This window comes from Rhinopithecus bieti, unplaced genomic scaffold (assembly GCF_001698545.2).
Source record: "Rhinopithecus bieti isolate Rb0 unplaced genomic scaffold, ASM169854v2 scaffold_80350, whole genome shotgun sequence".
Taxonomy (NCBI): Eukaryota; Metazoa; Chordata; class Mammalia; order Primates; family Cercopithecidae; genus Rhinopithecus; species Rhinopithecus bieti.
Window position 1 is genome coordinate 91,318 of NW_016829730.1, and position 14,319 is coordinate 105,636.

Here is a 14,319-nt window from a genome sequence, read left to right on the forward strand (position 1 = left end):
AAAAAAAAAAAAAAAAAAAAAAAATTTAGAAACCAGTTACTGCCACATTCCACGTGCCTGATTTGTGAAGGATACAAAGATTCTAGATGCAGTCCTTGCTAGTGGGACTAGATAGCTCTAGAATGTCCATGAGCAAGGGGAAGGGCATTCCCTTGCTTTTTTTTTTTTTACCACAAAAGCATTGTGGGTAAAGGCCTGGAGGCAGGAAAGTGAAGGACAAGTTCAAGAAACTCAGTTCATCAATTTTCATCAACACCTTCCTGGGCCATGGCTGGTACTGAGAATCCAGGCCTGAATTTGACATCATTTTCTCTTTCAGAGCGTAGAATGCAGGGGATCCAGGAATGGGTTAATAGAAGAGAAGCTGGATCAAGGAGACCTTTGTATACCAGGTGAAGGAGTCTGAATTTTGTTCTGCAGGCAGGCAGAGTACGACAGGCTCCTAGCTGGGTCACTTCACTCTCCTATTTCTCTTCTCTTCCATCCTGGTCTCTGTTTCTTCTTCCTCCTTCTCGCTGGAAAAGCCACTGGCCGAAACTAGTGCTGAGTTCAAGTCCTGATTCCGTTTTTTTTTTTTTGTATTTTTAGTAGAGATGGGGTTTCACCGTGTTAGCCAGGATGGTCTTGATCTCCTGACCTCGTGATCCGCCCGCCTCGGCCTCCCAAAGTGCTGGGATTACAGGTGTGAGCCACCGTGCCCGGCCCTGACTCTGTTTTTCTAACTGTGCAATCTTGAGCTAATTAGCCCCTCTGAGCCTCCATCTTCAAATCTGTAAAGTGGGGTTAATTGACACCTGGTAGAAAGTTTCAGCAAGGACCTGTATGTATAGCACCACGCAAGAATCACTGCCACAGCAACCACTTGATAAGCAAGAGAGGCTGCTATGGCTGCTGCTCCTACCTTTGGCTTCAAGGGGCAGCAGAGAGCCAGACAGCCAAAGACACTGTCCCCAGGGGCTGGGTGATGTCCAGCCCTGAAGAGGGCTGAGGAAACCCTCTTGTCTCTCTGCCAACTTCCTAGCAGTTCTGTTCAGGACAGAACTTGGTGGGGGGATTGGGGGCAGGGGAATTTCCAGGGGGAATCCCCAGGTAGCAAAGACAGAGCTGCTTCCCTTACCCTAAAGGGTACATCTGTCCCCGGACCCCAGTGCAGGACCCAATGTAGATCCCAGCCTTACTCTCTGGGCCTGAGGAATGGGGAGGGGCCAGGCAAAGGGGGATGCTCGAATCACTGCCTTCCCTGACTTCTTTCTCAGACACCTTATTAGCCAGCCCCTCCCTAAGGGACCCCCTTTTAGAAGGAGGGGGCGAAGTACAGATGGACCCCCCAGGTTACCATGGAGACAGCAGGGAAAGGGTTGCTGTATCACCATGGCAATAATTGACGTCAGCACTACCCTTTCCCATCGCTTGATATGAGAGGGGGACAGCCACCCCAACCACAAGCAAATCCCCCACAAATCCTCCTCCTCTTACTGAGCCAATCAACCAGGGGGGTCGCCAGACTTAATATAGCACAGGAGTTAAAAGCACAGACTCTGATGTCAGTCAAACCTTGGTTCAAATCCTCACTCTGCCTCACCCTAGCCGTGCAAATTTGAGCAAGTTCCTTAACCCCTTGAAGTCTCATAGGTGCCGGGGGATAAATAAGCTATGTGCCTCCAAGGATTACATGAGGATGACATGGGATCATGCAGGGAACAGGCATGGGGCCTGCCTCACCTGAAGTGCACACTGGCATTAGGGACAGTCAAGAATCCTACTCACCACCTTGGGACTTGTCAGGGGATTGTGGACCTCCCGATACAGACTCACATCCCCTAGAGGGCCCCCAGGACTTGTAAGGACTTGTAAGGACTGGGCCCCAGGGTTTGAGCATCTCAGGATTTGGGGGTCTCAGAGTGGAGCCAGAAACAGTGGAATTTCCAGGCTCTGAGGAAACCCCAGATGCCAGTTTCCCTGAAACCTCATCACATCCGGACTCGGACCCAGCTTCCCCTTCTCCTCCCCTCTGCCTAGTCCTAGGCCTTATTAGCAGCCTTCTACCTCTTAGGGGCCTCCATCTGCTCCCCTAAGAAAAAGGATGGGGTGCCCAGGCACAGTGGCTTATGCCTGTAATCCCAGCACTTTGGGAGGCTGAGATAGGCAGACCTCTTGAGGTCAGGAGATTGAGACCAGCCTGGGCAACATGGCAAAACCCTGTCTCTACCAAAAAAAAAAAAAATTGCCAAGCGTGGTGGCACATGCCTGTAGTCCCAACTACTTGGGAGGCTGAGGCGGGAGGATCACCTGAGTTTAGGAGGTCGAGGTTGCCATGAGCCAAGATCATGCCACTGCACTCCAGGCTGGGCAACAGAGTGAGACTCTGTCTCAAAAAAGAAAAAGAAAAAGAGAGAGAGAGAGAAAGAAAGAAGAGAAAGAAAAAGAAAGAAGAGAGAAAGAAAAAAGAAAGAAAGAATGAAAGAAAGAAAGAAAGAATGAAAGAAAGAAAGAAAGAAAAAGAGAAAAAGAAAGAAAGAGGAAGGAAGGAAGACAGATGAAGGGAAGGAAGAAAGGAAGGAAAGGGAGGGAGGGAGGGAGGGAGGGAAGGAGGGAGGGAAAAAGGAAAGGGAAAGGAAGGAAAGAAGAAAGAAAAGAAAAAGGATGAGGCCAGTGCGGTAGCTCACACCTGTAATTCCAGCACTCTGGGAGGCTGAGGCAGGTGGATCTTTTGAGCACAGGGGTTCAAGACCAACCTGGACAACATGGTGTCTCTACAAATACAAAAATATTAGCTGGGTGTGGTAGCATGTGCCTGTAGTCACAGCTACTCAGGAGGGTGAAAGGAGGATTGCTTGAGCCTGGACGGTCAAGGCTGCAGTGAGCCGAGATCATGTCACTGCATGAATATAAGAAAAAAAGGCCAGGCGCAGTGGCTCACACCTGTAATCCCAGCACTTTGGGAGGCTGAGGCAGGCGGATTACAAGGTCAGGAGTTCAAGACCAGCCTGACCAACATGGTGAAACACCGTCTCTACTAAAAATACAAAAATTAGCTAGGCATGGTGGCATGTGCTTGTAATCCCAGCTACTCAGGAGGCTGAGGCAGGAGGATCACTTGAACCTGGAAGGTGGGTGTCACAGTGAGCTGAGATCATGCCACTGCACTCCAGCCTGGGCGACAAAGCGAGACTGACTCAAAAAAAAAAAAAAAAAAAGAAAAGAAAAGAAAAAAAATACAAAGGATGGATGAGGGACTGCAGGTAGAACAGCCTGGTCACCACGGGGATATGGATGGTCCAGCTCCCACTGCCCTCTCCCACCCACCGTAAGGGTAGGGGACCAGAATCATTCTCATTCCCTCCCTCTTCCCTGACTCCAGTACAGGCAACCACAGTTCAATCTGCCCCAAATCCACTGCCACTGCCCTGAGTCAGGTCCCCCTTAATACTCACCCGATTATTCCGGCAGCTTCCTGCCAGGTTTCCCTCCTTTCTTCCTCGCTTGATTCCTCCAATCCAGAATTATTTTATAAAGACCACAAATGCAGCTGGGTCAGTTTCCTATTTAAACCTCATCAATGGCTTCTTCACATCCAAATCATCACAAAACATTCCTCCCACCTTAAGCACACTGTCCCTTCTGCCTGGAATAGCTTCCCCTGACCCTGCAGATTGCCCTCAAAGGCGGCTCCCCTGACCACCCATCAGTCCCCCATCCTTAGGGCCTGCATGGCCACTGTGTTGCCTTCAGTGTCCGTATCTATTCCTGATCTCAGCTCACACCTGTCATCCCAGGGGCCAGGGGCTGGACCGTCCTCCTCCTGACATCCCCAGGGTCTAGAACAGGAGGGCTCAGGAATCTGCAGATTAGACTAGTTTGTGAATGACTGCTTGTGATGTCCACAGAGGAGAGGCCTTGGTGCTATGAGGAGAAGAAATAGTAGAGCCACCTGCCTGGCTGGGAGGTTGGAAATGGCTCTCATGAGGAACGGACGCTTGAACTGAAGGATGAGAAGCTGTTACCCAGACAAAGACTGAGGAACGCCCCAACACTGGGGATGGCATGGGCTATGGGTTGGGTGAACTTGATGCTAAAGACATGGTGCAGGGAGACATATTCCTATTTTGGGAAGACACACCTGGCTGCCCTATAGGAACAGACCACATAGGGGATTGAGAGTGGCAGCAGGGAGACAGGTCAGGAGGCAGCTGCAGCCTCTCTGGTGAAAGGTGATGGGCCCTTGGCTCAGGTGTTGGTGGAAATGGAGAGAAGCTATGGGATTTTAGGTATGTCCTGAAAGGACAGGATTTCATAACTGCTTGAGGATGAAAAGGGTGAGAGAAGCTGGGCACAGTGGCTCACGCCTATCATCCCAGCACTTTGGGAGGCCGAGGAGGGTGGATCTCGAGATCAGGAGTTCAAGACCAGCCTGGCCAACATGCTGAAACCCCGTCTCTACTAAAAATATAAAAATTAGCCAGGCATGGTGATGCACGCCTGTAGTCCCAGCTACTTGGGAAGCTGAGGCAGGAGAATTGCTTGAACCCAGGAGGCAGAGGTTGCAGGGAGCCAAGATTGCATCACTGCACTCCAGCCCAGGCGACAGAGCAAGACTCTGTCTCAAAAAAAAAAAAAAAAAAAAGGGGTGAGAGAGGACAGAATCTAGAACCAAGTCCAGATTTCAGGTTCAGACAACTGGGAGATGGCTAAGCTGGGAGACATGGAGGGAGGGCAGGTATGCAGCCTGTTTCCTGAGAGATGGGACATCCAGCAGGAGGGGTCCAGAAGGCAGGTGTGGGGTGGGGGAGAGGGCTGGACTGAGAAAGAGAAATGAGTTTCTGACACGGGCTGGACGCTGAAGGCATGGGAGTTGATGAGACTCCCCGGGGACAGACTGTAGCAGGTCTGGGAACAACCATGATTAGGCAGTGAGCAAAGGATAAGAAATTTGCCATGTGGCAGCAACCCATAAGATAGCAAGAAAATCAAAAGTGCACAGTGTCCAGAAATACAAGGGCCTAAAACTATCTCAAAGAGGAAGAAGTATTTGTGTCAAAGCTGGCCACTGCTAAGGGGTCAAGGCAGATAAAGACTTGTAAGCATCCCTTGGATTTAGCAACAAGGAGGTCAGTGGTGACCTTGGCGGGCTGTTCCTGTGGAATGGTAGGGGAGGAAGCCAGATTGCAGGGGCTGAGTGAGGAAGTGGAAACGTGTGTATACAACTCCTTCAAGAATGTTGGCTGCAGAGGGGAGCTGGAGAAGGATGTGGAGTTGAGGGAGGGCTTTCTTTTTTTCAAACATATGAAAGACTAGAGCCTGTCTGCCTGTGGGAAGAAGCCATCAGGGAGGGTGAGGCTGAAGATATGGAAAAAGGGTTGAAGACAGGGAAAAAAAAGGAAGGGATTAAGGGAAGGAGAGTCCCCAAGGAGGAAAAACAGATTAAATTCCCAAATATGGCTGTACAACTTGGGGGGCAAGTCAGGGCCTGTACTGGGCTCTGGGGGCTCAGAACAGCTGCCCACTCTCCCCGGCAGCCAGTGTGAGTCACTGGTGGGGAAACAGCCCAAACTGGTGGTGTGGGAAGGGGAGCTGGGCCAGCATGTTCCTTAGGATCCCCAGGGGTCAGGGAGGAACAGGGCCCAGCCTGGGCTCTAAGCCCTGAACCCCATGCCCTGAGCTGGACAAGGACACACAAAAGGGTTGTATCACCTTTTGCAGGAGCAGGCAGAGTTGTAGAAAGCTTAGGTTTTACTTTTGGCTTTTCACTGCCCCATTGTGAACCTCAGTTTCTTCTTCTGCAAAAAGAGAGGATTAAACAGATCAAGGACTTTTCAGTTTTGGGGAAGGAAAGTATCAGGACTTTGCTGACAGTTTAGGGAATCCTAGAGCCCCAGCAGCCTCCTGAACTAGAGTTGGCTGAAGAGCTGACATTTAAGCATGCATAGAATTAGGGAAAAGGCACCTATGAAAGCCATGGGGAGCGGGTCAGGGTATGCCTAAGCCTGGGAGAAGAGGAGGCCCTTTGTGAGTTGTGCCTGAGCACACCATCAGGAGTGTGTGAGGCCAGCCAGGAGTGGTGGCTCATGCCTGCAATCCCAGCACGTTTGGGAAGCTGATTGGGAGGGGGGCAGATTGCTTGATCCCAGGAGTTTGAGACCAGCCTAGACAACATGGCAAAACTGTCTCTACAAAAAAACCCACAAGAAATTAGCTGAACTTGGTTGCGCAGGCCTGTGGTCCCAGCTGCTGCAATCCCAGCAATCTTCCTGCTAATGCGGGAAGATTGCTAGAGCCCTGGGAGGTGGAGGATGCAGTAAGCAGTGAGCAGTGATTGTGCCACTGCACTCCAGCCTGGGTGACAGAGTTGAGACCGTCTCAAAAAAAAGAAAAGAAAAAAAGGCTCACCTGTAATCCTAGACTTGAGAGGCCAAGGCCGGTGATTCACTTGAGCTCAGGAGTTCGAGACCAGCCTTGGCAACATAGTGAAACCCTGTATCTACAAAAAACACAAAAAATTAGCCAGATGTGGTGAGTGCCTGTAGTCCAGTTACTTGGGGGGCTGAGGCAGGAGGATCATTGGAGCCCAGGAGGTCAAGGCTGCAGTGAGCTGTGATCACCCCACTGCACTCCAGCCTGGATGACAAAGTGAGATCCTGTCTCAAAAAAGTGTGTAAGCAGGGGCTGGAAGCCCTGGGTGGGATAAGGAAGGGTTTCTCCAATGGGCAGCTGACCTTCCTGTCCCTGGCCCCTCCTGCTGCCTCTGCCTGTCCTTGCACTTCTGTCCTTGGACCTGGGGAGGAGTGTCTCTGGGGAACCTGGAGATCTGGTGACCAGCCCCCTCCCACTGAAGCGACTAGTGGGGGCAGACCAGACTAGACCTCATGAGAGAGACCAGTTCTGCCCCACCCCTGTGCCAGCTGACGCCTCCTGGCCTTCTACTAAAACAGCAAGGCCCCGGGGGACTATGGGTTTTCAGGCCTCCCCCTCCACGCCCAGGCAGGTATTAAAGAGGCCGAAGTCGGGCCAGACCGGCTGGACACCATGCTATTCACCGAGACTGCTCACTTCGTGGTGAATTTTCTTCTGTCCCGGTGAGGGGCCCGAGGGAAGGCGCCGGCGGGATAAAGCACCCTGGTCTGGCAGCTGGGGAAGGAGGCACCCAGGTCCTTGGGAAGGCGCCAGTGGGGGCCTCCAGTCCCTTTCCACGTCCTTCTAAATCGACCAGGAGTGACCCCGGCCCGTGCCCTGCCTCGTCCGATCCGAGGCAGCTCCCTTCTCCCCGCCTGTCGTGTTCTCCTGGGGTGATCGCTGTCCCATCTCCCCCGCAGGCGGCCCCGGGCCACGGCCCCGCACCGCCTGGACAAGGAGTTGTGTTTCTGGGGCAGCCGGGGCCCGGTCTTGCCGGCCCCCGCCGCCCGCCGCAGCCTGGGCGACTACTGGCTGAGCCCGCAGCGCCGCCACCCTCCGGGTGCCGCCTGGCGCTGGCCCGCACGGAACCTGTTATTGCTGCCCGGGGCCACCTGCCTGGCCGACGTGCCCTCAGCGCGCTGGCCAAGCTGCTACGGCGCGCGCCCGAGACTCACGTGAGTGCGCCGGGAGGGGCGGGGCGAGGGTCCGGGGATTAGACGGGGGCCGGGCCTATGCGAAGGGGCGCGGTCTAAGGAAGGGGAGGATCCCCAGAGCCGAGGATCCGGGCCTGGGAGCGAGGGGAGGGGGCGGAACTGGGTGGGAAGGGCGGGGCCTGAGGGCTACCGGGAGCGGAAGGAAGGGGCGGGGCCAGGCGGAGTAGGCGCAGACCCAGAGGGAGGGGAGCCTTGCCACCACCCTGTCTTCCCGATTTCCCCTCCCTCCAGGTGGAAGCACCGGTGGCAGAATATTAACTACTATTTTCTGGGCAAAAGGAAGAGACATCTAGTTCCCTTGCGCCCGTGAGAGCCGGTGAGGGGCGGGGCCATAGGGGGCGCGGTCTGTGGGCGGGGCCTCGTGGAGGGGCGGGTCTGGGCGGGGCCTAGCTAGAGGCGTGGGGGAGGGGCGAGGCCCGAGCACGAGGTCGGCCAGCCTCAGCCTCGGCCTGCGAGGCTCAGGGCCCTGTGGGGCCTCGAGTGCAGGGCGTGGTCTTTGCAGGGTTATTTTTCCCTGCCCTTCTTGGGCCGACACAAACATACTTTTAAAAAGATTGACGAATTTGACTATGTTGAAATTTATGTTCGTCAGAAGACGCCCCAAAAAAATAGAGGAGCCCCAAACAGGACTCCCCAAACGTAATACCAACTCTGTGCCCGGTGCAAGGAGTTGGGGACCAGGAAAGTGGTGCACTTGGGTGGGCCCCAACTGGGTCAGCCCCAGGGCAAAGTTCACTCCAGCCCTGGGCCTAGAGGCAAAGCTGAATGACCAAGGGAAGGGAGGCTCCGTCAGTTTGAAGGGCCCGGTCGTGGCGATCATCCTGTGTGTCTGTGTTCACATTTCGGTGCATCTCTGAAAGTTTGTACCACCTCTGAGCGTGGTTCTGTTTCTGTGTGTTCTATCTCTGATATCTGTGTATATTTAGTCAACAAATATTTATCAAGGGCTTGGCCAGGTGTGGTGGCTCATGCCTGTAATCCCAGCACTTTGGGAGGCTGACAGGGGCAGATTGCTTGAGGCCAGAAGTTCTAGACCAGCCTGGGCAACATGGGGAAACCCCGTCTCTACTAAAAGTACGAAAAATTAGCCAGGCGTGGTGGCATGCACCTGTAGTCCCAGCTACTCCCAGCTGAGGTGGGAGGATCACTTGAGCCCAGGAGGCAGAGGTTGCAGTGAGCCAATATCGCACCACTGCACTCCAGCCTGGGCAATAGAGCAGACCTTGTCTCAAAAACAAAACAAAAACAAAACAAGTATTTATCAAGGGCCTATTTTAGTGGTTTGTGACAGGTTTATACACTGAGTTAATCACTGGGTTTACACTGGTGAAGCGAAGAGTTGAGGTCCCTGCCCTCATGGAACATACATTCTGGTGGAGAGACAGGCCATAAACTGGAGAGAGAAACAGTGTGTTATGTTTGAGAAGAACAGGGCTGGGTCAGGTGCTACTTGATATGGGATAGGCAGGGACTTGGTCTTTTTTTTTTTTTTGAGACGGGGTCTCGCTCTGTCACCCAGGCTGCAGTGCAGTGGTGCAATCTCAGCTCACTGCAAGCTCCGCCTCCTGGGTTTAGGCCATTCTTCTGCCTCAGCCTCCGGTGCAGCTGGGACTACAGGCGCCCGCCACCAGGCCCGGCTAATTTTTTGTATTTTTAGTGGAGAGGGGGTTTCACCGTGTTAGCCAGGATAGTTTCAATCTCCTGACCTCATGATCCGCCTGCCTCAGCTTCCCAAAGTGCTGGGATTACAGGCATGAGCCACCGCACCTGACTGGGACTTAGTGTTGTTCACAGGTCTAGAACAGTGCCTAACACATAGCTGGGGCACAGTAAATGCTGAAAGAATGCATGCATTGTCGGGAGGTCACTTCTGAGGAAGCAGGTCTGAGGCTAAGAAAGATGGTCAGTCACTTCCAGAGCCTGGGAAGAGTGTTCTGGGTGGAGGGAACAGTGTAGTCTCTTGGTTGGTAACCACTGCCTCTGGCTGGCTGTGCCTGGAGAATCGTGTTTCTGTGTCTTTTTTGTCTGTCGTCTCTGTGATCCTGGGAGCCCTGGGGCCAGTTTAAACAGGGCCCCATCAGTGTCTCTGGAAGTGAGGTCACTGCCCAGCAGATTCACCCCACTGGCTAACTCTAGCTTAACTGGCTGGGCCTGGCCATTCCCCTGAAAGCAACTCCTCCCCGCAAACGGCATCAGTCCCACGACCTCTGGCTCCTTCCCAGGGCAGCATCCTGCAGTCCGGAAGGAAGTTCTTCGTCCTGTCTAACCACAGTCCCTGCTGAGGCAACCCCAGCCTTTTCCTCTCATTCTGCCTTGTGGGCAAAAGGGAGGAGATGGGCTGGCTGTTGGCCGTTCAGCAACGGGTCCTGCCTAGACGGAGAGCCCAGTAAAGACCTGACAGAGTGGGGGTGACAACACCCTGCAGGTTCGGGGAAGTGAACTTCAAAGGGCAGAAATAATCACTCATCTCAGAAGCTTCTTTGGCATCCATTATCTCATTTAATCAATTAACACCTACTTTACAGATGGAAACTCAGACAGGCCCAGGGAGGAAAACAGTGGCAGAACTGGGACCAGATTCCAGGCCTCTTGATAAAATAGTAATAATTAATATTATTGCACATTTACTCACTGCCAGGTACTGTGCTAAAACTTTGCATGCATTTTCTTCTTTAAGCCTCATCACATCCCCATGAGGTGGGTACCCTCATTATTCCCATTATCCTCAGATGAGGAGGCGGAGGCTCAGAGCTGTCAAATGACTTGTCCAAAGACACCCAGGCAGTTCATGGCAGGACAGGATTTGAGCCCAGGCAGTCTGGCATGCTCAACCATGCTCCCTGTGCCCTGGGATTCAGGAAGAGTGTCACAGATGTCTGTTTTTCAGGGACTTGGGGAGACAGGCTTCAGGCTCCATCGCACGATGATCCTGGGGCCGACTTGTGCCAAGGCTGGGCTAAGAGGGAAGATGGCCTGGATGCGCAGCATGATCCTGAGTCCCCTCTCTGTGGATGACAATGAGTCACCTTTGCCCTCCTTCCTGAGATCTCTATGGTTCTGCCCTTCATTCTCCAAATAAAATCACCGTGGCCTCGCTCTGGCTCTCTCTACTTTGAGGGGATGATCTCGGTTTTTCCCATTGACACACACTGAGTTGGCCAAATCTACAGGGCTGAGAGAGCCTCTGCCATCACCCCTTGACCTTCCCACTATGCCCACCCCAACCATGAGCTCCCGGGGAGGAGACTGGATGAAAGAGGCCTGGTTCCTACTCTCCTGACTCTCAAACTGCCACGGAAAGAGGAGACATGCACCAGCTGAGTACAGTGTCACAAGAGGGTGACATTAGTTTGGGGCACAGTGGGTCAGAAAAGTCTTCTGGAGGGGTCCCTGGAGCTGGATCTTGACAGGTGGGTGGGCACTGGGGTGGGCATGCCCGGGGAGCCGCATTCCAGGCAGAGGGGGCAGCGTGGAGAAAGGTTCGGGGATTTGTGAGACTGGCAGCCAAGCGGGCTCTCCCTAAAATAAGGCCAGCTAGGGCATCGCTTGAAAGACCTTGAAAGCCAGTACAAGGGGTTATCCAGGCAGAAACAGGGAGCCATGAACAGGTTTAAAACAGGGGAGGGGCTGGGTGTGGTGGCTCACGCCTATAATCCCAGCATTTTGGGAGGCCGGGGTGGGTGGATCTCTTGAGGTCAGGAGTTCGAGACAGCCTGGCCAACACAGTGAAACCCCGTCTCTACTAAAAATACAAAATAGCTGGGCTTGGTGGCATGCACTTGTAATTCCAGCTACTCGGGAGGCTGAGGCAGGAGAATCACTTGAACCCAGGAGGTGGAGGTTGTAATGAGCCAAGATCACGCCACTGCATTCCAGCCTGGGAGACAGAGCGAGACTCTGTCTCAAAAAAGTAATAAATAAATAAACAAATAAATAAAGCAGGGGAGGGACACGGTCTGGTGATTGGTCCCTGGCCCTCAGTTAGGTCTGAGGCCTAGCTGTCCTTGCACCCTCTCTTACCCACTCTCCCAGGTCCTGTCCAGGACTGTGGCCTGGAGGGGTTCCCCCCAAGCCTCCGTGCAAAGGTCTGGCAGAGGTTGCTGATGACTAGAGGAAAGAGCTGCCCTGACTTATCCACTCACTGCTCAACAGGAGCCCCCTCCCCCACCCACATAAGACCCCCCCATGGGTCGGACACGGTGGCTCATGCCTATGATCCCAGTACTTTGGGAGGCCGAGGCAGGCAGATGGCCTGAGGTCAGGAGTTTGAGACCAGTCTGGCCAACATGGCAAAACTCTGTCTTTACTAAAAGTACAAAAATTAGCTGGGTGTGGTGTCGGGCACCTGTAATCCCAGCTGCTTGGGAGGTTGAGGCAGAATCACTTGAACCCAGGAGGCAGAGGTTGCGGTGAGCTGAGATCACGCCACCTCAATCCAGCCTGGGCAACAAGAGCAAAAGTCCATCAAAACAAAACAAAACAAACAAACAAACAAAACCCTATGACCCATCCCCTGCCCTCTGCGGGGCTCTCAGTCAAATAAACAGGTAAGATTGGCAGCCAGGTGGGCTCCTCCTCAAACAAGGCCAGCTCAGGGCAGCCCCATGCCCAGCTCTCTGGAGCAGCAACCATGTCCCTCCCTCCTCCGGCCCCTCTCCCTTCACGCAGAACCTAGTCCCTATCTCTGGGGCTCTCTGCTCTCAGAATGTCTCTAGACTTCATCCTCTCCTCCTCTACCCTCTTCCCTCGCCTAGTTCAGGCCACCATTGCCTTTGTCTGGACAAGTCCAATTGACTTTTCCCTGGGTTTCCTGCCTCCAACTCTGTCCTCTCTGATCTGTGTCCATGGGACCTGTTTGTCTGTTTTACAGGTCCCTATGGGACATCCAGGGTGACCTCCAAGTTCACCGGGAGTTCTGTACAGAGATCTAGGCTGGAGATAGACTTCAGAGTAGCATATAGATGAGCTCATGGATACGGGAGAGAGAAGAGAGAGAGAGAGAGAGGGTGGTTGGGGGTCTCATTTTTTCTCTCTCTCCAACACAGACTTCTCTCTCCAGGCCATAGATCTAATGACATCCCAAAGCCACCTCGGTTTAGCCTGGCCCAAACCGACCCCTCTGTTTCCACGCACACGCCGCTGCTCTTCCTCAGGCTTCCTCCGTGGCACTTGGCACACCTTTCCGCCCATTTTCCCAAGCCAGACCTTCGGTCCCCCTCAGCCTCCGACCTCCCCAATCCCACACTGAGTCCTTCCCTGAGTCCTGCGGCTGCTGCTCCTGAATGTCCCCCGTGCTCCTTTCCCTCCTTTCCTCTGCCTTTCAGCGGCATTTAACATGGTGGATCACTCACTCCTTCAGGAAGGCGCTTCTTCCCCCAGCCTTGAGGACACCCCTGCTGCTGGCTCACTGGTCATCAGCTGATCCCCAATGGGAGTCTAAATGTCTTCTGCCTTCTTTTTTTGTTTGTTTCTTTTAGAGATGGGGGGGGGGGGGTCACACTACGTTGCCCAGGCTGGTCTCGAACTCCTGGGCTCAAGCAATCCTCCCGCCTCAGCCTTCCAAAGTGCTGGGATTGCAGGCGTGAGCCGCCGCACCCAGCCTGACTCTGCCTTTCTTGAGCCACTCTTTCTCTCTAATGGACGCCGTTGAGCCCTTTGGCTTCAAATTTGGGATCACCCCAAACAATGGGGCTTCTCCTCTGTAGTCCCGACTCATATATCCACTAACTGCCAGCCTGATGTCTCCATGGGGACTCTAATAGGCACCTGGAACTTCAATTCCAAGGCTACCCTCTTAAGCCCCAGCACTGAGAGCAAGGAGAACACTGAGCTCAAGACACCTGGGTGCTGGCCAACTCTCCCTTCCGCATTGAGTTCAGGCCCCATCATCTCTGGCCTCGATTACTGCAATAGCAGGGAAAGACAGCCAGGCAGAGGGGACTGCCTGTGCAAAGGCAGGAAGGAGAGCAAGGTTATGGCCTGGCCAGAAGCCCAGAGTGTGTTGTGGGGCTCAGATAGCAAATACCTTAAATGTAAGGCTCGGGCTTGGTCCTGAGAGCAATAGGGAACCACTGAACGGTTAAAATCCAAGGGGAGCACATTTGTTTTTACATTTCTGTCACGCCTTCATTCATTCCTCCTGTCGTTTACTTTGTCTGTCAACAAATAGCTGCTGAGCACCCTCTATTAGAAAGTGACCCTGAGACAGTGGAGAATGTCTGGAGGGGCAGGACTGCTTGGCAGAGAGATCAGTGAGAAGCAGATGACATAGCCCAGCCCAGGTGAATGAAGGGTCTTCCACAGTGCGGAATGGAGAGGAGCAATGAGCTGAGATCAGTCCAGGTTCCTGGCTTGGGCAGTGGAGGACGTAAGTAAGGTGTGAGAGGTGCCGAGCCCAAAGCCCAGAGCAATGGAGTCTGTGGTGGGAAGAGCCAGTCCTTCCTCCTGGGGACTCTGGAAAGCTCCTTGGGAGTGGTTTGATCTGGGTTTTAAAAGAAGAGTAGGCCGGGAACAGTGGCTCACACCTGTAATCCCAGCACTTTGGGAGGCTGAGGTGGGCGGATCACTTGAGGTCAGAAGTTCAAGACCAGCCTGGCTAACATGTTGAAACCCCGTCTCCACTAAAAATACAAAAATTAGCTGAGCATAGTGGCGGGTGCCTGTAATCCCAGCTACTCGGGAAGTTGAGGCAGGAGAATTGCTTGAACCCGGGAGG